Genomic DNA, 22,140 nt, shown 5'->3' with positions numbered 1-22,140 from the left:
CAGAAATCTAGATAGTGTGAACTTTTCTAATTTTTCAAGTTGACAGATGCTGAAAACTCCATGTGGGCAAACAGAATACCTGTGCAGGCTGCAAACCAGCCCATAGGCCGCTGGGGTTGACCCCTGACAGCTCTACAGCTTCCTCTCATTTAGTATACACAACCATCCTGCAAGATAAAAATTATAGGAGCAAAGACAAGTTATTGGTTTCTGGAGGGAGCCACTCAGGGAGACAGGGTGGCCTCTGGACAGAGGCACACAGCGCTGCCTGTCCTGAGTTGAATCCCAGCTGAGGGACCCGGGAGTCAGGCACCTGTGGGCTTGCATACTCCCCCACATCAGCCCACCAGCACCCGTCCAGACTTCCTGCCACACCCCTAATGAAGCTCTCAGAGGGGATGCTAAAGCTAGAATTTCCAGTTTATTCATTCTAAATAAGAGATGTAATTACCAGCCCCTGAGACAGATCCTCCTTTTAGAAATAAGAAAACTTAAGAGCAGAGCTTCAGAGAGCCAGAATCAAGGTTCCTCCTGTTCTGAGTGAACAAAGTTCACTCTTTTCCTATGTTCTCCCCTTTAGATGAGGGACTGAGAATAACACTCCAGAAAAGAAGTCAAGGACAAGATTTTACTCAAGCAAAATTTCTATTTACTGGAGCACAGGAAGAGGACATTTGATAGTTTCCAAGGGTGGCAGGCTAATGGGAAAGTGGCTGGTATGCTCAGCGCTCTGGTATAATTGGCGATATTCTTGTTCATATTTTATTTCCATGGTTTTGCCTACAATTGCCATTGAATGGCAAAGTGTTTTTCCATTTTCTCTGTTTAATGGGTTAAATCTAGGAACTGATGATTATGTCCCTGAGAAGGGCTAATTTAGTCATCACAGTGCCTTGTGGAAAGCGTCTGGAGCCCTTTGAGACATTGTGACCAGGCAAATCCTAGTGATGAGAAAACCAGCAGAAACAACAAACAATATCTGTTTAATGGAATTGGAAAATTTATTTGCTGGAATTAATCACTGGACTAGAAGAGTGGCCTTGGTGTACCAAGGCTCTGGAGTCTGATGTGACTTGTTTCCAAGTGCTCAGTGGTTTTGTGTCCTTGTTGAGTCACTCTTACTCCCTAAGACTCACTCTGCTTGCCCAGGCGTGTGGGCTTACATCTGTAATCCCAGCACTTTGGGAGGCTGATGCGAGTGGATCACAAGGTCAGGAGTTCAAGACCAGCCTGGCCAGCGTGGTGAAAGCCCGTCTCTAATAAAAATACAAAAATTAGCTGGGCATGGTGGCGCATGCCTATAGTCCCAGCTGCTTGGGAGGCTGAGGCAGAGAATTGCTTGAACCCAGAAGGTGGAGGTTGCAGTGAGCTGAGATCATGTCACTGCACTCCAGCCTGGGCGACAGAGCAAGACTCCATCTCAAAAAGAAAAAAAAAGGAACAAAAAGACTCACTCTACTCATCTGTAAAATGGGATAGTATCGGGTCCCCTTTTTGAGGCTGTAAGCTCTTGTACGGTAGCACTAATCATATGGAGATTTAAGGCCTGACATTGACACCCAGTGGGAGCTACCAAAGCCAACAGTTACACTCCTGTCGTTGGCTTCCTCTTGGCTACTAATTTACACTTGGGTTTTGTTTGTTGCCTGGTTTTCAGTTACAAAACTAAGGTGCTAACAGGGTTGCCCCCAGTGGTGCCGTGCATATTGGAATCAGGAGCAAGGATCTACCTCAGAGAAGTTGGGTGGGGAAGGGCAGTTGTGCTTGGGTATTTTAAGCTTATGGGTCCTTCAGGTGGTTGGACCAGTTTGGTGGAACTGAAATGTGAAGTGTTCTATTCTCTTCCTTACGGGCAGTGATTTCTCAGGTTGGCTGAATCTGGAATACTGAATCTAGGAGGCAAGAGAGGCCAGATGTCATGTGATATGAGCCTGGGGCATCTTCCATTTAGTGAGAGGGTTGGCTTATCTGCTAAGGCAGTAGCCTGTTCTCTAGATAGGGGTAATATTCTCTATCTCAGATAGGGGTGTGACTACAGAAAAGGGAAGCTCAGCTTCTCCGGGCTTGAAAGGCCTATTCATGGCTAGCCTGGGACAATCCCTGACTCCAGAGTGGGCCATAGGAGAAGCTGCAGTGGAGTCTCACAGGGCTAGTTGGGAAGGGACTGTGTGATGCCTATAGCCTGAGTACTGGGCTGCAGTCCACCATGAATCCCGGGGTTTGGGACTAGTTTGGCTCTAGGGAGTCCCTGAGCAGGGAAGGCGTCCCAAGGTGGAGTCCATGGATGGAAAAGATTCTGAGTGAACGTCAGTTGTGCATATGGTGGCAGGTCCCCAAACTCAGACTTGATTGAGGTGTGAGGGACCAGAGTCTGAGACATGCTTGGAAGCAAAAGGCAGACCAGCTCTCTGGGGTTGCTTCCCCACAGGATCATAGGAGGAGAGAACTCTGCCCGGAGCCCCTCGCAGAACCAGGTCAGACTGGGGCCCCAACACTCAACAAATGGCTATTGGTGAGTGCCTCCTCTCTCTGAACCTCAGTGCTCTCCTTTGAAAAAGGATGAGGATGATAAAGCTCACCGGCACAGAGCAGACACATAACAATTGCTGCCCTTGCGCTGATTAACTGGGTGAGCTAAGGCAAATTCTAGGGTTCACCTGTGACTTAAAGCAAAGTGCCTTAATAAAGGCTTTTCCTCTAACATAATGAAAGTAAGTAATGGGTATCACTTTCTCAATTTTTGAATTTTTATTACAGTAAAAGTAAGACTTAGAAAGGGCTCACTACGTTTAACCTTGGAAGCATGTGTTTGCTGAGGGCAAGCACTCCTGGAGGCGTGATTTCCTACTGCAAATGCATAACATCGTCAAACCTTCTGCAAGTGGAATTATTTAGCTACATCGTGGAGTGAAATGTCTCAGTATCTCAAAACTAACTACAGAGAGCTGCAGGACGCTCAGGGTTTCTGCCATCTGAGTGAACTGAGAAGCATGGAGCCAAAGCCAGGCAAATGGGGGAGCTGTCCCAGGTTGTCCAGGGTCTAAATAATAATAATAGCCATAATAGCAACAACAGCTCACACTTAGGTAGCGTTTAGTCTGAGCGGGTGATGGGGTGGCAGTCTAACAATTCCTTTTCTTCTCTTTTGTTTTTTAGAGACAGAATCTCACGCTGTCACCCAGGCTGGAGTACAGTGGTGCAATCATAGCTCACTGTAACCTCTCACTCCTGGGCTCAGGTGATCCTCCTGCCTCAGCCTCCTGAACAGCTGGGACTGCAGGGATATGTCACCACTCCTGGCATATATATATATGGAGGTCGTGGCTAATTTAAATATATATATATAAAACATATATAAATTTTTATTATAAATTACACACACACGCATATATATATATCAGGAGTGGTGATATATTTTTGTGGAGACAATGTCTCACTATGTCACTCAGGCTGGTCTTGAATTCCTGGCCTCAAGCAGTCCTCCCACCTCTGCATCTCAAGGCAATGGGATTACAGGCATAAGACACCTCACCTGGCCGTTTTGCAAATTTTAATTCGCTTAATTTTTGTAATGACTCTTTGCACGAATACTACCTATAGTATCGTCTTCAGTGTATGACGAAGAAATTGAGGCACAGAGAGCTTGAGTAAGTTGCTAAAGGTCACACTACAAGTAACTGAGGGAGCCTGGATTCAAACGGAGGTACACATCGGCACCTTGTGGGGACGTTTACAGCCAAGGCAGAGAGAGAATGTGCAGGAGCATGTGCTCCGTCTGGCTGGTGACCATGCAGCCCAGGGCCAGGTCCTTGCCTTTAGCAGTGAGTTTGGGTGAGTCCCTGAGATGCCGTTCTTGTCATTTTTCCTCCTCCGGCTGTCTTCGCCATAAGCCTTCAAAGCTCTTGGCTCAGCACAGAACTCCGCAGGGTGTTCTGAAACACTAAGTTGTATAAAGGCAGCCCCAGCGGTGGCCATGGATCGGGCATGCTTGATCACTAACAGGGGAATGCCACTGCAAATGTCTCAACTCCCTTGAAGTGTGGGCCCCTGCAGTGGGCCAGGACTTTGGAATCCACTCTGGGCTGCTTTCTGGAATTGCTCCGCGGCTCCCCAGCTCCTCTCTCCACATGCTGGTGGCGGAAGGGCTGACAGATCAGCTTTGTCCCACATCTGGGAGTTCTTGGGTGGTGAGTTGTGTGTGAGTGACACAGGAAATGGAGAGGAGTCTCAGACAGAGACAAGTGACCTTGGGGTCCCGGGCAGCTTTGATTTGAGGGTATTGATGACACTTTTGTTGGCTACTATCCATGTTCTATGCCCTGGCTGAGTGTTTTACCTCATTTTTTTTCTTTCCTTTGCAATAAGCCATGAGGCAATGTGACTGTTATTATCCCCGTTTCATAGACAAGGAAACTGTCTTGGAAAGGTAAAGAATTTGCCCAAGGCCACACAGCTAGCAAATGACACAGCTATGCTTATACCCAGCCCTGCCTCCTATGCCTGGGCCAACCTGCCCAAGCCTGCCCACTGCTGAGCATGGCCTGACCCCACAGAGTGGACGCCAGTGTCAGGGCTGACTTGCAGAGGGTGGAGAGTGGAAATGCAGGTATCTTGGGCCTAACTGGCTGAGGGCTTGTCCCTCTGCACAGAGCCGAGGAAGCTGTATTTCCAGACATCTTTCCTAGATGGTTTAATTGATCTGCCACCAAGTATTTATTGGCTCAACGGCTAAGCAGAGGAGGCTGGCAGCTAGCCAAAGCTTCTGGTATTCATGAAGGCCAGAGAGAGTTTGCTCTCACGATGACTGCAAGGGCACCATCTCCTTGCCAAGGCTGAACTCGAGACCTTCTCGCTAGACTCCCGTGTGTCTCCCAGGGTAGTTAGGCACCCCTGGCCTCCAGGACATCTGGACTTGCCTCCTCTGGGCCTGGTTTCCCCTTTGCCCCCATCCCCTATCAATCTGTCCTGACCCCAGCTCACCCCCAGGCATCAGCTCAGGACTCTGTCTCTGTAACGGGAGTTTAGCGCTGACTTCTTCTGCATCTGCAGGGTTCACTCAATTATCCACATGCATATGCCTTATTTCCCCAAGTGGTTGTGAAGTTCCCTAGGGCAGGGATGGAGACCCAGGAGGCATGCATGGTGAACTGGGAAGATTAGGGACATCACATGTGCCTATTTACTTGATATGGTTTGGATATTTGTCTCCTGCCAATCTCCTGTTGAAATGCGATCCCCCACGTTGGAGGTGGGGCTTGGTGGGAGGTGATTCACAGGGACAGATACCTCATGAATGGCTTTGTACCCTCTTTGAGTAATGAGTGAGTTCTCACTCTTAGTTCATGTAGGAGCTGGTTGTTTAAAAGAGCCTGGCATCTCTCTTGCTCCCTCTCCTACCATGTGATACACCTATTTTCCCTTTGCCTTTCATCATGAGTAAAATCTTCCTGAGGCCATCAGCAGAAGCCGTGTCATGCTTGTACAGCCTGTAGAACCCTGAGCCAAATAAACCTCTTTTCTTTATAAATTACCTAGCCTCCGATACTTCTTTTCCTTTCTTTTTTTTTTTTTTTTTTTTTTGAGACAGAGTTTTGCTCTTGTTGCCCAGGCTGGAGTGCAGTGTCACAATCTCAGCTCACCGCAACCTCCGTCTCTCAGGTTCAAGCGATTCTCCAAGCGACAGCCTTCCGAGTAGCTGGGATTACAGGCATACACCACCACACCCAGCTAATTTTGTATTTTAGTAGAGACAGGGTTTCTCCATATTGGTCAAGCTGGTCTCGAACTCTCAACCTCAGATGATCTGCCTGCCTTGGCCTCCCAAAGTGCTGGGATTGCAGGTGTGAGCCACCGCACCTGGCAGGCATTTCTTTATGGCGACACAAAACAGACTAACACATTACTTTTGAAAGGAAAGCTGTGCACATGGCAACAAATTTAAATACTGTGAAAGGGTGTATGGTGAAGTAGCCCCTCCTCTGCAGCTTGGCCCCCATTCCCTCCTGCTGGCAGCCACCATTAGCATTTTCTTGTCTTTCCAGAGATATTTGTGACAGATAATTTTTGGATCGTACTGAAAACATTGCCCTATATCTTGTTTTCTCTCCTCAGTAGACCTTGGCAATGATCTAATATCAGTTCATGCTTCATGCTTTCCTAACAGTCGCATGGGTCCGTGATATAGTTGTGTTATATTCTAATTATTCAGATCCCCATATTTCAACATTTAGACAGTTTCCAACCTTTAAGCATAGACTTTTGATCTCGATTGAAATTTCATTTCTGCCTCCTCTGGCTAATTAACATCCCCAAGCCTCAGTTTTCCCATCTGTGCAGTGGGAATAATTATATGTACCTTGCAGAGTTGCTGTATTAGAAGTGACGCAGAAATGAAGCATGGGCCAGCATGTGGCTCACAGTAGGTTAATACTGACATGTGTAACCTGAAGCTCTGATTGCGGTCCTGAGCTCATCTTGTGTACCTGATGAATGCTTGTAAATGATTTTGTTCCCAGTTTAAAATACAGTAGAAACCCATTAATTTTTTCTCTTTTTGAAATTTATTAATTTGATAATAAGGAGGTTTCAGTCACATTGTTGGACTAAGATTATCTGAGGTGTCTAATCCAGCCGGTATGCAGTCAACATAAGATACCTAGCCCTTTACTTCACAGAATAGGCTCCTAAGGCGTGTGTTTTGCTATTCTGTTATTGCTGCTGCTGCTAATGCTGCAAGTGGTGGCTCTTTGCTGTGGTGACTGTATCTTGGCCTTTTCAACCACCCTATAGCAGTCCTGGGAACAGAGTACATAGTAGGTGCTCAATAAATGTATATTCATGTCCTGGCCTCCCACCACCAGAGTAAGATTTTCCTTCCTCTGCCACAGAGGGATTTGAGTCACAGTTGGCTAGAGCAGAGGGGCTGGCTATGAGCCGCCCTTCACTTGAAGCCTGGCCCCTGAATGACCCTTTTCCCACCTCTCATTGTATCCTGTGTATAGCACATCTGTCCCCACACACAGACCAAGCAGAGGCTGCTTGATGGGTCAGCCACATCAATTCAGGATCCCAACATTCAGAAACTGGCCCCTACCCTTTGTTTGAAAGGAACAGACTCCCAGTTGAGAAAAGGCCTGGATCAGATGCTGTGGCCCTTCTTTGAAGCAGGTTTTCACATTAACATAGTTGTAAGTAGGTTCCTGGAAGTCTGCCTGCAGAAAGGTGGCTTTGAAATGCAGGTGATAGCATTCGAAATCAGGCTTGGTAAGGACAAGTGTCACCGTGGGCCACAGCTTGGTCTCGTGGGAAGAGCAGGTTCCAGAGTCTTCTGGCCCTGGCTTGGCTTCAGTCCCGACTTGGCTTCTAATCAGCTGTGACCCTGAACAAGTCACTTCATGCCCAAGCCTTCATTTTCTCATCTGAAAAATAGAAACGTACTTTGCCATGAGGTGTCAGGATCATGGGTTAATATATACAAAGTGACTGGTCTCGTGCCTAGAATATAGGTACTGAAAAAGCGGTAGGTTTAAAATGACTAATTTTGACTATTACTGCTCTCATAAATTAGTAAAATTACTGTTATTAATATGGGAATAATTGTGCTTATTAAGTTTGGGTCCGCACTGTGAAACTGAAGGATTTCACAGGAAGGAATCTGTGAAACTTTGGGAGGTTTTGGACTCCTTTCTCTTTAAGATACCTGATGGAAATGCCACCTGAGGTTCAGAGGCCATTGTAAGTTTGTTGCAAACGAGCTGGGGGTGTTTAGCCTTCCCTGTGAGCAGTTTCAAATGTTTCTGGCTGCATATCTTATTCAAGCGTTTCTCTAAAAGGCCTCAGCTCTCAGTGGTGACTTGCCTGGTGGACACATGTTCACAAGGATACCCAAACAAGCAGCACCTTCCCCCACTGTGTGTGTGCAGGCAGGCATTCGGCAGGGATGGGCTGCTGAGGGGGCAGCCCTGAGGGCCAGCATCTGCCTCTGCGAAATAGTGACTTGGTCTGGCTCTGGGCTGGCCATTGTGGGACCTTTGGGGAAAAGGGAAGGAAAAAGGTAAAGGGTCTCACCTTTTCAGGCCCTGGCAGAAGGTGAAGTTAGGGCCCCAGACACAAGGGATAGAGAGATGATGTCTGGCAGCCAATGCCAGACCCACATTTTTCTTTTTTGAGACCAAGTTTCGCTCTTTGTTATCTAGGCTGGAGTGCAGTGGCTCACTCATGGCTCACTGCAGCCTCCACCTCCTGGTTCAAGCAATTCTCCTGCTCAGCCTCCCAAGTAACTGGGATTACAGGCGCCTGCTACCACGCTCAGCTAATTTTTGTATTTTTAGTAGAGACGGGGTTTCACCATGTTGGCCATTCTGGTCTTGATCTCCTGACCTCAGGTGATTCACCTGCCTCTGCCTCCCAAAGTGCTGGGATTATGGGCATGAGCCACAGCCCAGACCCACATTTTACAAGTGGGAGCTGACTGGACTAGAGAGCCGGAAGGCTTTGCCCAAGGTTACCTGTCAGTTAGTGGCAGAACCTGAACTAAAACCCAGGCCTCCAGTCTGCCTTGAAAATGTTCCCATCAGAAACAGGAGAGTGAGAATTCAATACAATTTATGAGTCTATATTGAAAAACACAGCTGTGGGAGGATGTAGGAGCTTAGGAGGAGAGTGATGGGGGCCGGGGATGATGCTGATGGGTCAGAGGGACTTTCTGAGGGGAAGCCTTGGAGCTTGGGCAGAGTTCAGACCCACAACACATACGAAGGCCCTGCACAGCTTCTCAGTGCCTCCTGCATGTCAGAGACCCTGCCCTGGCCGCTGCTCAGACCATACAACCAGCGGGTAGCATAGTCAGAGAGACCCAGCATAGGAACTGGTCTGCCTGTTTAGTACCTGTGTGACCCGGGCATAAGTTTCCCAACGTGGCAATTCCTCAGTATCCTCACCTGTAATGCGGATACAGCAATGGCACTTATCCCATAGAGTTGTCGGCAATGCTTCTCAAAACTCAGTGTGCACTTAAGCCGCTTGGTGACCTTGTTAAAATGCAGATTCTGACTTAGTAGGACTGGGTCGGGCCCAAGATTCTGCATTTCTAACAAGCTTCTGATGATATGCATGTTGAGAGTGTGGCACAGAACAAGGACCCCCAGTCGCAGCTTGTCCCCATGCCCCACCATCCACCCATCTTCCCCCCATGCTGAATGATCCAGCAGCCAAGCTAAAATGTATATTCTAGCCAGGCACTGTGGCTCACACCTGTAATCTTAGCACTTTGGGAGGCTGAGGCAGGCAGATTGCTTGAGGCCAGGACTTCGAGACCAGCCTGGACAACACAGTGAAACCCCCATCTCTACTAAAAATACAAAAAAAAAATAAAATAAAATAGCCAGGCATGGTGGTACATGTCTGTTATCCCAGCTATTGGGGAGGCTGAGGTACAAGAATCGTTTGAAACTGGAAGGTGGAGGTTGCAGTGAGCCGAGATCGTGCCACTGCACTCTAGCCTGGACAGCAGAGTGAGACTGTGTCTCAAAAAAATAAAGATAAGTAACATAAAATAAAATGCATATTTCTCTGTGCCTTGGTCTGTGTTGCCCTCTTTGTTGGAAAGGGTCCACTTCCCCGATTCCAGCTCATCCTGGAGTTGCCGAGCCTGGCTCTGCCCCAGTCCTTGTAACCAGGGCAGTCTCAGGCCTTGCTTGGCCCCCTCCCGACAGGATAGCTAAGCCTTCTGCATTTCCTCCTTTTCATGTCCAGCCCCACTTCCCTCCCCAGCCACCAAGTGACTCCGTTTATGTGCCCTGGAACCCACATTCTTACAGTTGCCAATGCAGTGTACATGAGCAAATCCACACACTTATCCATGAATGTTCCTGTGCGGGTGACTTTGTTTGGTCAGGGATTACTGCAAATGGAAACAGCTCTTTGTTAAACAGTCATTGATTGAGCACTCACAAAAGGCCAGACACTACCCAGCTCCACCGCTCTGCAGAAAGGCCCTGCAGAAAGGCTCGTCAGCACCCTATGGGGGGTGGCTCATTTAATCCCCACGGGTGAGAAGTGCTGGTGTCACAGTCTGCACGTGTGGAGATTGGGCTTGAGGGAGATGAAGGGCCAGCACTTGCTTGAGAGATAGCTGTCCCGAACCTGAGTCCAGGCCTACTCCAGCACCCACACCTGTAACCTCTGTGCTACTCAGGGTCACATTGAGTCTTCAGTGGTTTTGCAGGTGGTCCCAGGCTTTGGATTGACTGTGCTGAACAGGAATTTACTGAAGCCAGCATTGGCAGCCCCCAGTACCTCAGCGCTTAGATACCCTTAAATACACTACAGCAAACTGCATTCACTCTGAACTCCTGATTGGACTTGCTGATGATTCTGAGTGGTTGGTGCTGGGAAAGCATTGAATAAAGGAAGCAAATGTGCCGGAGCAGGGGGTGGGGTGTAAGTGAGCCGGGAGAGCCAAAGCCTGCCAGGCTGGCGGCTGCCTTTATTTACAGGGCAGGGAGCCAGCTGATTTGCCCAGTCTTGTCCCTTGGTTAAGGCAAGGGGGCGGTTAGCCTGAGTTACGGCCTCGCCCAGACGCTAATAAGGCTGCTTGTCTGAGGCCTTCCATAATTCAAGCAAAGCCTGTGCCGTTTAATGGCCCTCCTTCGTCAGATCTTCCAGGACTCGGTGCCTCCTTAATGATTTATTTGCTTGGGATGAAATTAAGCCGAGACAGCGTGAGCTTGGAAAATACTGCCATGCAGGCTTTCCCAAGTTCTTCATCCTTCTCGGTGGCTGCTTTCTATAAATAGAGCCATGAGTTCTGCTTCGTGACCCGCCTGCTGGGAGCTCCAGTGGGCACCTGGTGTCCCCCATCCCTCCTGTCTCCCAGACCCATGATCTCACTGGGGAGCAGCAGGGGGCTGGAACTGCCAGCAAAGATCTTGTCATCGTCCCAGCTTTGAAGTCATTAAGTAAATGCTTCTGAGTCAATCCAGGGAGCCACAGCTGACTTCCAGATCTTGCCCTCTTTGTTGATGTTTCTCTCTCAAAATGCAATTCATGAGGCGGTCCTAGGGTGAGAGCGCCTTTGCTGGGGTAGAGGACAGCTCTCTGCCCGAAGTCTGAGCCTCTCAAGGAGAAGCATGGGGGATCTCATTCACCTCCTAAGGGTGAGGGGTCCCCCTCTGGAGTGAGGGGCCAGGGTCACAGCTGAGGGCCACTCACAGTGCTTATGCAGAGGCCAGTGCGGATGCTGAGAGTGGGGGTGGGCTGTTTAGTGGGGGCTCCTTTGGAAGCCCAGAATTCACAAGTTGCCTCAGGGAAGTGGTGAGCTCAGGCTGCATATGGATTGTGGGAGGCGGCAGGTGGTCCAGGAATGAGACAGCTCTCAGGCACCCCATCACTGCATCAACTGCCCGTCTGCCCCGGTCCCCCCACCACTCCCAACCTCTCCTCTATCTTTTCTGTTACCTCATGATTTGAGGTGCCCCTTGGCTTTGGCTCACAGTGGCCCTGGCAACTTTAATAATGTGCTAGCTGGCATGCTGTATTCCCAGATCTTGGTTGAAAGTCCTGTGAGTGTCTGATGGGCCAGTGCTTCTACTCTCAGGTGCAGGCAGAGGCTCCCACCAGCCCTCTGGCTGGGGTGGACCCAGCTGCTGGCTCCTCAGCTGTAGAAGAGTTTGGCCCTTAGCATACTTGCCTGTGTTGTATGTATCTCAGCATCCTTCCGCACATGTGGAAGACAGATCTCTGCTGTCTCTCACCTACCGAATCAGAAAGTCTTGCAGAAGGGCTTGGAACGTTTGTGTCACAATCTTCCCAGGTGACTTGTGCTATCAGTCCCAGCACTGGCCAGAAGTCAGCTGCCTGGAATGCCTGGCTGGAAGGAGGGTGTGAGGAGTATAAGGTCCTTTGGGGCAGGGTATGGTGGAGAGAGCCGTGATGCTCCACGTTCCCAGGAACCAGTCAGGGACTTCGGTCCAGGGCAGAAGCAAGGGTCAGGCTCTCAGTATTGGCTGGAACCAGCTCAGAGGACCTGAAGATCCTTTCCATCAACTTTGCCACCAAGGAAATGTGTGTTTAGCAGAATTCAGCTGCTTTCCTCTCCAAAGGGAAAACAATGTGTCCATGCAACCTGAGTACCAGTGGTAGGTGCTCTGATTTGAAAAAGCAGCTCCGTTTCCCTGTTTCTTCCTGGGACCTCCTGAGGGGCCTCTGGGTTAAGCGGCAGTGCATGGAAGCACTGCCGAAAGCCAGGCCCTCCACTGCAGTTTCAGGAGGATGGTGCTCTCACGTGGTCCGCTCCGCACCCTCAAGCTTGTGTAGTACAGTCTTGAGTCCTCCCCGTCACTGCCCCTCTTTCAACAGCAGGGACTGGGCTGTCCTATTTGTCCTGGCATGTAGTGGGTTCTCAGTGTGTGTTTGTTGAATGAGCTGCTGGGTTGCTCAGAGGCCACACGGTAGGATGAAAGCACCTTTGCTTGGCGGCAGAGGCCCAGGGAAAGATTGCCCACTTCCTACAGCGTCCCACAAAACAGAAAGAGTATAGACAAGCTTCTCACTGAAATTTTGGAGTAGGGAATCCTGATAAATTTCCAGTTAGCTACGGATAGTAAATTGAAATTCATTGCACCCTGCCCATGGCTACCGAATTTGGTATGAGTATAAAGAAGCCATTGCGGTTTCCTCAATCACAGGCAGTCCTGCTAGGTCAATTGGCGTGGGGAGGGCAGTGACACCTGGTCATCCATCCCTGCACTGGTGTTTGTGAAGGGCCTGCGATGTGCTGACCCTCAGCCAGGAGCCGGCAGCAGTGGTGGACAAGGCAGGTCCAGTTTCCACTCTCGTGGAGGAAACAGAAAAAAACAAGAATAAATGCTTATGAAAATCCAGATATAGAACAAAGTTGGTGAATACAGTAAGGGAGCGAGTCAGCTCCTGCAGTGGCCCCCTTTGGGGGAGGGGCACTTGAGCAAGACCTAAATGATGAGGCGGAGGGAGCCATGTGAATATCTGGGAGAAGGTGAGTCAGTGGGGACCAGCAGGCAAGCCTGTGGCTGGAAAGGCTGGGGATCATGGAGGACAGGATGGAGGTGGCGAGGCCCAGGGGTCAGCAGCAGGGAGACACAAGCATCTTTTTCCATCCTTCAGACTCCAGTCGTTTGCTATTTAAGTTATACACAACCTCATTTTAAAGAAGCACTTCTTACTACCGGTCTCTTTTTCCACTGGGACAGGTCACCCCTGGAGCTACAAAATGGCACGTTGTTGGAAATTTGGTCAGGGTGGCCTTTGGTTGAGGTGGATGTGGCCATTCGCATTTTACAGACAAGTTGATTGAGGCCCAGAAAGGTTAAAAGACTCGCCTGGGGTTGCACCATGAGTGGTAGAGCTGATTTGAACCTACATCCGGTGCTTTTCCATCTTGCTTCTGCTCCAGAAGCTGACTTCTAGGCTTTTTAAGAAAGTGTAGAATTTTCTGGGTCTACTGAGAACCTTCTGGCAGTCCAGCCAAGAAAAGGGGCCTCTGTAAAGCAGTGAACACAGCATGAGCCTCAGGAAGTCTCAACTCTGTCCCGTTCTTCAGCAGGCCATTTGTGTGTCAGTCTTCCCCATCTGGGGCAAGTGGGTGACCCAGGGCTTGGAGCCCACCCTGACCTCTGTAGCTGTGACATAGGTCTCCCGCCATGTCTGTCATGCTGCAGCCTCTCCACATCCTTGGCTGGACCTTGGGAAGGGCAGCACCATGGCAGGGCTCTGCTTGGGTAAGCCCTGCTCTCCCCTTTTGTCAGTGGGATGGTGGGGCTCAAGCTGGCCTGGGCACTTGTCACCGCCAGGCTGGGCAAGCCACCCAGGAGAGTATTGGTGAATTGAGGGCTTGTATTTCCTTTTTGGCTGACACAGGCATCCTCCCTTGGATATTTAAGGTGTTCTGCCAAAATGGACCGTTCAGATATGTGAAAGTTCCAAAAGCGTTTTCCACCTGAACTGAGTTGATGTACTGAGAGTCTGGTGTGGGGTTATAAAGGAGGGAGGAGGTGGAGAGGTCCTGGACAGAGCTCTTGCCTGGGAGCCAGGAAACCTGGCCTGGCGGGTGCCAACTTGGGCACTGGCTCTGTGACCTCGGGTAATTCAGCTCCTCTCTTCCTGCCTCAGTTTCTCCATTGCAAGGAGGGGACTGGATAAGATGACCTCAGATGGTCTCCATAATTCCAGTCTCTGATACCGAGGGACTGTACTTCTGGATTTTTTGGATGACAAACCTTTACACAGTGGTGCTACATCAGCTCCACATCTGTCCCATCCAGGGTGGAAGCCACTAGCCCTAGCCATATGTGGCTGTTTAATTAAAATTAAATAGTTAAATGCTCAATGACTTTGTTGTGCTAAACACATCCAAATGCTCCACAAACACTCGTTGCTGTTGGCTGCCCTATTGGATGAGCACATGTAAACCATCCCCACCGTGGCTCAAAGTTCTAGTGGACGGGGCAGCTTTAGAGCCACTGGAGAGCTGGGGAGCCCATGGAGAGAGCACAGCCCCCTGTTTCTGCCCTGGGACTTCTTCTGGGCCAGTGGTCACCTGAGTGACTCCAAGGCCCAAGGAATGAGTTCAAGAGGGGTGAGTGTAGGAGAAAGATGCAGCCCAGATACTGACCATGAGTGTCAGGCTGCGGGACCAGAAAACCTGAGGAGAATGTCAAAGGTCCTGGGCGGTGGGGGGTGACCTCTGACAGGAGGTATGTCAGGAATGCTGAGGAGGGCCTGGGGGGCAGCAGGGGCCAGGAGCTCTGCTGGGGGAGGGCGGCTGTGCGGAGCACCTCGGCAGTGTTGCAGCAGGCGTCTTGCTAGCTCTGTGTCCTTGGGGAAAGTCCCTGAGCCTGCCAAGCCTCCATTTCTTTGTGGGTAGAATGGGAAGAATATGAAAGAGGGTTGTTATGGAGATGAAATAAAGCAAACCCTGTGAAAGCCCTCTAAATGGCGAGGCCTTGACAGCGACAGCGAGGCCGGGCAGCCTTAGGGCTACTTCATTTGGTGCTATCATTTATCTCAGCTTGGAATCCTAGACTGTCCTCAGTTACGAGCTTAAGGTTCTGGGGTGTGCGTGGTATCTTCCCGATGGGGCTCTAGGTGGTTGAAAGGAGAGCAGCCATGTTCCTCCTGTACCCCGGACAGCTGTGAACAGCACTGGCGGCCGCCCTGTGGGGAGCCCATGTCTTTCCCTTTTCCTCTTGACCTGGCAGCCTTTCACCAGGCTGTATTCCTGCCCTGAGAGTTGCTGAACACGTTCCTTGTCCCTGACACATGTGTGCATCTGGCCGGATCTGGTTGTCATTTGCTGAACCCATGGCCCATTGTGGGCTCCGACCCGAGCCCCACCATGTGAAAACAATTCGAGGGCAGAGGTCAAAGGCCAGAGCCGGGCTTTGCCAGGTCTCCCAGGGAGTGGGCCTGGTGGGAGGTAGCCCAGTGCCAGGCTTCATCAGGCCGCCCCTCCCCAGGCTGGGGCAGGCTCTCACTTGCATCCATGGTTGGTTGGGAGGTGGCATTTTTGGCCAACTTCTTGATGGTGGATTGCTGGCTACACTGTAGCCCGGGGTGGGTTTGTTGCTCAGGTCTGGCTTTGGCTTTTCACGAGGTCCACACCATAGACGTGCAGAACACAGAAAGTTTGAATCCTGCCAGAGAAACTTTTTCTGCCACAGGACTGCTGTGCTTCCCAAAAATACTGGGGTGAAGAAAAGCCAAAGTAACCATTTGATGATTAGCTCCTTGCCCCAACCCAGGTGCTCTCTATCTATCCACTCAATCCTTTTAGCCCCATGTGAGGAGTGTTAATAATATCCCCCTTCACAGCTGCGAAACTGAGGCTGTAAGAGGCTGAAGGTCTCAGGGCCGGGACTAGAATTTGGATTCTGGTCTGTCTGATTTCAGGCTCAAAGCCTCCCTTACATGATGTTCCTAGGGCTCCTTCCTTCCCTTGCTGTCTTGCTCTGACCACGATGAGCTGCTCCAGGCTTTCTAAGTGTCTGAAACGCTCTACCCATCCCTGCTTTCTTTGGCCTCAGCGTGGTGATCTGGGCTTCCTTAGATTTGGGTTTAAGGCCAGGTTTTGCTGAGCTGTGTGACCTGTGTCCACCACGGGACCCTCAGGTGCCCTCAGTAGATAGTGGGGCTGCCTGGCTGGCTTATTTTACAGAGGAGATGGAGGGATGGAGTGCCACATGCATAGCTCACCGGCTGGTTTGGGGGCCCATGGGGACTGTGTCCTGTGGCTTTTCCAAGGAGACAATCACTGTTGTCTCCACACTGTCACCCGCCACCCTCTGTAGAGCCCTGGGTGGCGCCCCTCATGGTCCCAGGATGTGTCCAGCAGAAGACATGAGAAAGGCCCCAGCCCCACTTGGGCTTATGTTCTCAGCCTCCTGCCAGGAGGAGGCTGCCACTGGGAGAAAGGGGCCTTAGCTCTGCCCCTTTCTCTGGGCAGAGCCAGGGAGATGACCTTTGTGTGTTACACCGCTCACCAGAGCCTGCTTCTCCACCTCCCCCAGCAAAGGAGTGCGGCCTCCCAGCCCCCAGTGCAGCCTCCACATCCCCCAGGGAGGTCTCTGCCTCCACACTTGTGTTGTGTGCCCTGCCTGATGCCGGCCCCACTTCTCCACCTGTCTAATGCCATCCTTTCTGAAGGCTCCGTGCCATGCCACCTTAATGACCTTAGTCCATATTGCCCACACTGTTTTGTGCTGCTGGAGCATATATGCAGTGGTGAAGGGGGTCTGCAGGGTCTTTATAAGGCATAGGCCCCTTCTCAGTGGGCAATCCTCACAAGCCTTTCTCAGAGCTTCCTCGTTGGACTCTGGCCCCTACTTACCTCCCTCTCCTCTGAACTCCAGAACTTCCTGGAGGCCCTGTAGGGTAGAGGGGAAAGACTGCAGTTGGGCAGAAAGCCTGGGTTTGACTCCTGGCTCTGCCACTGCAGGCTCTGGGACTCTGCTCTTTGGTGTCTTCATTTGCAGAATGTGGCTAATGGCAGAGAGAGGTGGATGAGGCCGCAGTGTGGAAAGGCCGCGTGGCTGGACAGAGCTCATGTGGATTCGCTTCCTCTCCCAGAGACTAACAGCATCCCATACAGACCCAGAGAGACGTGGGCACACACAGTAAATACTTCTTGACTTTTTAAATACTTTCTTTTGTGATGTTTCTTTTAAAAGCAACCTGAGTCGTTCCGTGGCCTGGAGCAGAAGTGCAGCACTTGCTCATTCTCTAAAGGGGCCTCTAACTGTCCCTTTTCTCCACCTCCCCCACACCCCTCTCCCGGCCTCTCTGTGCCCTCACCCTCATGCCGCCTGGGTGGCTGCACCGGCCTATAAATCACACGGGTCCCTGGAGACCTTTGACCCAAACCAGATGGCTGTACTGTGCCAGCACAGAGAAAGCTCAGCTTCCAGCAACGCTTGGTCCCCCTCCCCCTGCCTGCCCTAGGGCTTGGAACTTTTTTAGGCAGCTGCCCTGTCAATCACAAACACTTGGTGATCCAGGCCTGGGCAGCAGCTGGGGGCTATGACCTCTCTGAGACTTCAGGGGCCATCTTGGAGATATTCCATTAAGCCATTTAAAGATCTCTGGAGGGTCTGTGGTGTTTACTTATTATGGCACAGGCATTAACCTGGACCAGTAGTACAAGCTGGCATTCCCTGTGCCACTGTCTCTCCCTCCTCCTCCAAGAAGCCCTCCCGCACTACGGCAGCCGCTGGAGCTTCTATAGGTCAGAATGACCTCTCCAGATGCTCATTCATACCTTGTTCATTCTTTCTGCAAACATTTACTGTGCTTCATCTGCCTAGGCCCATGGGAAGATCAGACACTCCCGTTCTGTCAGTAAGTCCCAGAGACAGCTATGGATACAAATACCTATAGGAATTGGTGATAGGGGTTGTAATTGAGCAGAAAGGCCAGGGCACTGTGGGAACTCAAGATGGATGCACTGCAATGTCAGAATCCAGGACAGCTTTCCAGAGAGGAGGACTTCAGCTGAGTCTTAAAGGATGAGTTGGCACTTTCCAAATAGGGAGGCAGAAGGGTGCTTCAGACAGAAGGAACAGCATGTGGAAGGAAGGCACAGGCACAGGATGGGAAGCAACTGGATGGATTCAGGGAGCTGCAAGTTGGACAGCATGCTGGAATTACACCTAGGGGAGAAAATGAGAAGTTGGAACTGTATCAGTGAGAATTAAGTCTGCTTGTTTGCTACCAAAAATGCCTAATAATATGGGCTTAACCAAGAATTTCTCTCTCATAGAAGAGAAGTCCAGAAGCAGGCAGAACAAGGATGTTGTGGGGCTCCATGATCACTGCCCCAGGCTCCTTCTGCCTGCTGCTCCACCTTCCTACCTTGTGGCTTCCATTCCCATAGGTACCTCATTGTCCAGAATGGCTGCTAGAGCTTCAGCCATTGCACCCACATTCCAGGCAGCAGAATGGAAGAGCTAAAGGAAAGCACATGCCTCATCTTTTAAAATATTTTTCTGAAATGCAATACTATGCTTCTGTGCATAGCCCAATGGCCAAAAGATGATCACATGGCCGCTTTTAGTGCAAGGAAGCTGAGAGATGCAGTTCTGATCAGTAGGTGCTGCCTAGAGCATTGTTCTGCAGAGGATTCTGTGGCCCAGTCTTACTTCTGTGGGAAAGAACACTGTGATCAATTAATGACGCCTCCCTTTGGTGTGGGCGTGGAGCCAATAGCATGTGTCTTGTTGGTCTTCTGCCAAAAGGTCCTCTCCCTAGGGATTCCGAAGGTTTGGTGCAGTTCCTGCAAACAGAGCTGGGACATGGCCAGCCGTCCTCCAAAGCCCCAGAGCAGAGCAGAATTTAGGGGAAGGGTGTCTTGGTGCTCTGCAGTCTGACTTTATTTCGGATCTGCGGCCTCCTCAAGGCATCCGTTGACCTTCAGCAGGGCTGGAGTCTGCGGAATCGTCTGTGTGGTTGGAGCATGAATTAGGAGGAAGAGAAGGAAATATGATGTCACTAATGTAGCTGCAGCTTCATCCCTGGTGAGAGGTTTTCCAGAATGCAATAATGCAGAAAAAATGTGAGGGAAGTTCTGAGCCATTTTATTTTCACACCTGGAAATGCACATTGTCTTTTGGTTTAATTTCACTCCTGCTGTGTGTCACAGCCCAGTTTCCTTAGCTGTGAAAGGGGGTAATACTATCTTCCTTTAAGGGTTTTTGAGAGGATCACATTAAATAAAAGAGGGCAGAGCAGGTGAGAGACACAGAGGGTAGCAATTAGGGGCACAGGTTGTGTTCAAACTGCCTGGGTTCCAGTCCTAGCTTTCCTGCTTGCCTGCTTGTGGTGTGATCCTGAATCTGTTACTGAACCTCTCTGTGCTTCAGTTTCCTTGCCTGTAAAATGAAGGTGATCATAATAGTACCCACCTTATGGGGCTGTTTTGAGGCCTGTACATGTGCCAATATACATAAAGGGCTTAAGACGTGACACACAGTGTGGACGCGTCAGTGGTAACGGCTCTTCGTTCATGGTACAGTATTTGGGTCCTGTTGGATCCTGGTAAATTACTATGCTATGATCCTGGGTAAACTTGTCTTTTACGCCCTAGTTTCTTTATTTGAAACAAGGATAATGTGACTTGCTTTGCAGAGTCAGGATTACTGACAGAATAACTGTGAAGTTCTGCCACATAGGACATACCCAGTAAGTTAGAACTACGGTGAAGATTATATAATGATGATACCGTGTCCCAGGCTCTGTTACCAGCACTTTATGTGTGTCACCTCTTTTACCTCATAATGACACTATAGAGGCAGGTGGTGTTAACATTCCTCTTGGGGAAACTGAGGCACAGAGGCTTGCCTAAGGTCATGTAGCTGGTGAGAAAGGAAGCTGAGATTTGATCTCCTTGGTCAGCTGACCCAGAGCCTATGCTCTCCTGCTCAGGAACACTGATTCTATAGAGGAGCAGGCCCTGGGTTTAAGAGCAGAAGGAAAGGGATAGAGGTGGCCCAGAGCTTCAGGGTCAGCTCCCTGGAAGAAGACACTCACACAGCACAGAGGAACAGGGCTTCCGAGCCTTTACAGCCAGATTTGCATGCAGGACCCTGACCCTTGTTCAGGAGGATGAGCTCTCTGAGCCTGTCTTGAGGGGGTCTGTCCTCCTTGGGCTGGCACAGCAGGCAGTGTGGACAGCAGTATGGCCACAGTAGGTTGACAGGCAAGGAGGAGACAGGCCTGGAGCATGAGGCTGCAGAATTTAGACTGCCTGGAGGCAGTGGGAGCGGTGGGACAGGCTGGCGGAGCATGATGAAAGCCAGGTGTTAGGGGATGCTTCTTTAGTAAAGTGGTGGGAAGCACCAGGGACCTTGGATAAACAAAATTGGAGAAGGTGGAGGGAGGCAGGGCACATAGGGAGGTAACCCAGGGAGAGGGTCCAAGCATGGAGTAAAATGTCCAGCATGTGCTGGGGGAGCCCCCAGTTGTGGGGTCCCAGTGACATCAGGCACTGTGGTCACTGCTTTACATCTAGCATCTCATTTGATCCTCAAACAGTCCTGAGAAATGTGTGTGATGTACCCATTTTCCAGATGAGGAAACAGAGCCTCAGAAGGCGAAGTGGTGGCCTGAGGTGCAAGGCCAGGGAGTGGCAGAGCTGGACCAGGGCCCAGGACTGCGTACCAAGCTGCAGAGTCCTGCGTTCCCTGCTTGCCCGCCAAGGCTAATGCAGGCCAGGGAGAGGAGGAATGGGAGGGGGTGATGCCGAGTGTCTCTAGCTGCCTGTGGGGAGTTGCTGCCGGATGCCTTCTGGTCTTGTCTGTGGTTGGGGTGGGGAGTGGTGAAATGCTTCTGTACTCCACAAACTTAAATGACAAGACTTTTCTTTAGGAAGCAAAAGTTTGGTTGTGCTCAGTGAGCAGGAAAATGGAAATGACCCTTAAGCGGAGATTTAAAGCCCTGTTGGCCATTTGGGCAGCACCGTGTTTAATAGCTGAGCCACAGCATCAGGGTGATAAATCCCCAGTGCTCCGTAGGGTGGGGAATGGCCCGAAGGGGTCTCCCTGCTCTCTGAGTTCCATCTAGTCCTGAAACGCCTTCCCACAGGGCTCTCTTGGAAATGGACCCAGGAGCTTCCCGCCCCGTCCCCTGGACTACAGGTCTGGTAGTGCTGGCTTTAGGGGAAGGTGCTGCCAGCCGTGCTCAGGGACACAGAAAAGGGCACACAGTAAAATGTACTGCAGACATCCATGCTACAGAAAATCATGCTGGAAGGTATATTCCAAACAGGCTGTTGATGATTACTTCTAGGTGGCAGGATAAGAGGTGAATTTTCCTGCCTCTTTGTGCTTTTAGGTACTTCAAAATCAGCATGTACAAAAGGACATAGTTGTGAACGTTCTAAAGTGCCTCCATCCCCACTTCCTAGCAGATTCTTGGGGTGCCCCACCACATCCCCTCAGCCCACCTGGTTAGGTCCAGCTGCGGGCATCATCAGTCAGCTTTGCTTTCTCCTAAGCTGCAGGCAGCCACCCAGCCAGATGCAGGTAGCACCGGGATGTGCAGGGGAGTGAACGCTCCTGGGGACACCCCTCAGTGACTCAGAGACAGGAGTCTGTTGATAAGTGGCCCCAGCTCCCCAGCCTCCAGGGGACAGTTCCGAGTTCATCCTCCACAGGTGCTCAGAGAATCCTGGTGAGTGAGCCCAGGCTGGCCACAGTGGTCTGCGGCTCACTGACATAGTCCCTCTTGTCTGCCTCCCTTCCCCATCTCACTTCCCCCTCTCTCATTTTCATCTCTTGAGATCGCCCCACAAAGCTATCTACACTCAATTCTTTGTCTCAGGAACCCAAACTAAGGCCCACTCTGACCAATTTCTCATAGAGCTCCACAGACAAATTCTAGGCATATGTAAGCACATCTGTGTCCATATCCAAACACTGATAAATACACTTTGTTTTTCACAAAGTACAAACGGGGCCACCCTGTACTCACCAATCTGTAACTCACTTTCTTTGTGATTGAATGAAACATTGCAGGAGGAATTTCAGGTCAAGAGCCCTTCCTGGCAGCTTCAATCCTGCTTAGGGGGTCACCCCCATCCCCCAAGGTTGGAACCAACCCAAGCCAGAGGCTACT

The 22,140-nt window shown here is 50.5% G+C and overlaps 1 protein-coding gene across 2 annotated transcripts in view; it reads left to right on the top strand.

The window, feature by feature from the left end:
• The window catches only part of SPSB4 (splA/ryanodine receptor domain and SOCS box containing 4), an 82,903-nt gene that overhangs the window by 17,894 nt on the left and 42,869 nt on the right, over positions 1–22,140 (top strand). The window lies entirely within an intron of this gene.

Source organism: Callithrix jacchus, chromosome 17 (assembly GCF_049354715.1).
Source record: "Callithrix jacchus isolate 240 chromosome 17, calJac240_pri, whole genome shotgun sequence".
NCBI classification, from domain to species: Eukaryota; Metazoa; Chordata; class Mammalia; order Primates; family Cebidae; genus Callithrix; species Callithrix jacchus.
Note: the sequence above shows the minus strand (reverse complement) of the source record. Positions and strands in the feature narration are given on the sequence as shown.